Genomic DNA, 3,962 nt, shown 5'->3' on the forward strand with positions numbered 1-3,962 from the left:
GTATCTTGCCTACATGCATCATCATTCACATAATGATCAGAATTCAACCACTAGGTTTTGTATAAATGTAAATGTGGATATTGATCCCCAACAATTGGATATTTTGTACGTTCATGCCCTTTGCTTGCCTAGCCGGTATCTTGTATTGGTGGAGAGGATGCATTGTTTACAATTTTTCCAAATCCTCCCAAGACTTTTGTAGATGAATCTCTGTCCATGGATATTTTCTAAAACTACCAAGATTTTAAGAGGGATCACCTTCATTGATATCCTTGGATGTATTTTGATGATTTATAATGTGATATCTCTCTTTTGGAGGTGCTATTCAGATGGTTGTTTTGTGTTTAATGTCATATTGTGTATTATTTGTATAATGGGGTTGTGATTGGATATTCAAATTGTTCAAGAAAATATATATTTTTTAAGATTCATGGTGATGATATGGATGGATGCAGATGAATAAACTCTCATATCCTTTAATTAAATTTAGTTAGTTTGATTAAGTAATGTTCTTGATCTCTTGTTTTGGGATTTTTCCTTAACGGATTAGATATAGGTTTTCTTTTTGGAGATGAAGCTAGAGTCCTTCTTGGTTGCTAATTAGATATTCGGAGCTAGAGTCCTTCTTGGTTGCTAATTAGATATTTGAAGATAAGGTGATAAGCTATTATTTTGAACTTTTATTCTCTTTTTCTAAGGTTGTGAGGATGATCCTTGATTAAGTGTGGGGATATGTTGAGGGTTGATATGACTGTATTTTTTGTTGGATTTTTGGGTAATTTTTGTATGATTTGAATGATGTTTGATTGGTTTGAAAGAGTTTGAGAGAGTTTTGGATAAGATTGAATATGTTTGAGAAGCTCACAATGTTTTTTCAGTAGAGATATGATGTGCTAAAAGGTTTTGTTGAGTGCCTAATAGGTTTTGATTGGTTTTGCTTAGCTTCTATTTGTTCTAATTTCTTTATGTACAAAAGGTTGGAATGATGATTGATGGAGTTTAAGAGTATTTAGAAGCTTATTGAATGATTCTTGATGGTTTTGAATGGTTTTAGTTGAGCTAAATGCTTTCTCACGACCTTCTGTATGGTATTGTAGGCCCTCTGTAGACCTTCCATAAGCCTTTGTCTTTGTTCTGTTATGCCTCTATAAATGATTTGTGGGATGAATATATAGCTTGGGGAAGTTTTCTAATCTTGGAAAGAGATGAATACAAGTTCAAAATAACTCAAATAAGCAGAAGTAATTGTTGAAGACTCAAGTGAAGAGTAATGTGACAATGACACTGTTGAGATACGAAAGGACACTGTAGTGGCTCTATCGTGACCCTTCATATCAGACATACCTCATATCTCTTGGGAGGGGTATCCACGACTAAAGAGAGATTATGGATGATTATTCTTCATTATTCCAATGTACTATTGAGATCATATGTGAGAGATAGCAAATTTTGTACGCGAAACATTGTATCTATATGAGAGAGACTATGAGGGCATTGTATTCTCTTGTTCTTTTGATGGTTTCTATCAAGAATATGAAGAGTATGTTGAAGTTATGTTGTGGTAAATCCATGGGAGAATTTTTATATGATACTATGTGAAGATTTGAGAAGGTTGGTGTTATTTTTCTTCTTGTGGTTGATTAAAATATGAAAAATGTAATAATTTCTAAGGGTTGGTCATTGGTAAAACCTTGTGAGAAGCCTTCCAATTCTCCGGGACCACCCTGCTATACGGCAAACTCGTTGGGGGTTCCACCCACCCGCTTCCCTCAATAGGCATTCTTTAGTTATTTAATTATGTCTTACCACATTTATGTATGGCATTTAAAAGCAGCTTCCTTAATTAAGCCTTTTAGGAAATGAGGTTCATTGCTGTAATTTATAGCACAGACAAGAATACAAAGCAAGCAAACCTTTGACAAACAAGTTTCTTAACTTGTCTTCAAGTTAATATTTGTCCCCTATCCATATAGGAGAAATTACATGTCCCTTATGCCGTGTAGAAGTAACTTGTCCAATTCACATGGCACCACAATTTTCATCCTTTATCTAGAATAGGATCTTCCAATGCCACAGACGTTGGGGCCATGGAGGTCTTATACTCCATTCTAGACTTGGCAAGGGGTGTCCAGAGCCTAACCCACAAGCTGCCTAGGAGTGAAACATCCTGTTGTTGACCTTTTCACCACTTGACCTTCGGCCCGTAAATCAAGTAGTGCTCTTTTCGGATTGATCCGTGGTACAATTGTGGAGGTGATCCACCCATGCAAAGAACCTTTATTTAATTAATTCATTTAAGAATCAGGCACAGTCAAGGCAATCAGCCCTAATATCATCTTCTAAGAAAAATTTCCTTTATCCCCATGGCAATTTGTCATCATAGACCCATGCCATGAATTTACCATCAATCACAAGCACTTGGAATAATCATCCAAACGACAATTCAACAGCTAGTTGAATGTAAAATCATCTAGGATGTTGTTTGATCAACCAACAAAACCAACTGTATTTTTCCAAAAAATTCAAGAATAGACGCGATAACATTTTCATCTGCATATTCGCTCTCCCCCTTGGAATCTAAGAGTGATACTATGCAAAATTTTACTTAACACTCCCTTCCTTAGGCAAAGGCCTATGTTAAGGTCTCATACAACTATACAAGATGTAAGTTCTATTGATCACTTACATTGATCGAGAAACCCACATTCTTCGCGACAAGTATAAAAGCATCGGTCTTTCCTTTGACTTAGGGTTTCCTAATCCTCGAGCTCTCCACTTTCCCTTGAGGCATGGAGTTGTTGTTTGTATCGAGCCTAACCCCAAATTGTCTTGATGAAAATGGTAGTTATCAGACAGATCTCAAGACATCTTAGTTTTAATCCTTATGATCATTGATTATACTAACTAGGCACATCATCAAGATCCCAATCTATCAAACATGAGCTATCAGATCGTGTTGTTTGGAAGAGCTTGGGCAAAGGCCCAAAGTTTTTAAGATGATTTTCTTTTAGATTAGATTGCTTACCATGCAATCCATCAGGCGTGCAAGCTGCAACATATACCTTCAATGTGGTGAAAACATAACTACTAATTTGCAAGAAGAGGGAGTCAAAAATACTATGAAACCTTATATGTTGTTTATGCTATGCATGAATTTATCACATAGCATCTAGATACAATTAAATTCTCTTCATACATGCATTTTGAAAACTCAATATTTTGAATATTTGAGACGAAGTTTATCCTTTTCAATGAACTATTCTCATGTAGTATAGTTCTTATCTCATGCGGGAGTCAAAGCAAGCATCTATCAATTTGGAAATGTATTACTTATGTCAGGTATCGTAGTTGTATTAAGAGTGATGTCCTTGCCCAAAGCTTCGTTGTTGGTTGTGGGATTGCCACCTATGCACAACATTCTTCGCTTGGGGGCCATTCTTGATCTTCTTTTCTTTTAGGGCAATCCTCGTAGGAATTTTAGTAGCCTCTTGCTCAAGTAGAGAGACAATTGGGGGAAAAATAAGCTCGTCAGCTTGTAGTAAAAAGGAATAAGAAAAGTGCATGTGCTCACTCTCTAAGGAGGGGGAAGAAATAGGATCCTTCTAGATCCTCTCTCTCTCTCTCTCTCTCTCTCTCTCTCTCTCTCTCTCTCTCTCTCTCTCTCTCTCTCTCTCTCTCTCTCTCTCTCTCTCTCTCTCTCTCTCTGCCATGCAGCGAGCAGAGGTGTCTTTATCCTCTTTCAATGGGGGGAGGCGGTATGGGGTGGTGGTGGTGGTGTCTCACCCCACCCACCACCCGTCCACATGCGCATGGTAGTGGGGAGTTTTGGGCCTCCCAGTTGGCTTGCAAATTGCCCTGCGGACTGGGCGGGGTGGCCAGGAGGGGTGGTAGGCCACGTGGCCTTCCCCTCATCATAATCATCGTCATCTTCTCCTCTTCTTGCCCCCCCACCTATTCAGAAT

This window comes from Lygodium microphyllum, chromosome 14 (genome assembly GCF_053477565.2).
Source record: "Lygodium microphyllum isolate KBCC chromosome 14, Lygodium_microphyllum_v1.1.10, whole genome shotgun sequence".
NCBI classification, from domain to species: Eukaryota; Viridiplantae; Streptophyta; class Polypodiopsida; order Schizaeales; family Lygodiaceae; genus Lygodium; species Lygodium microphyllum.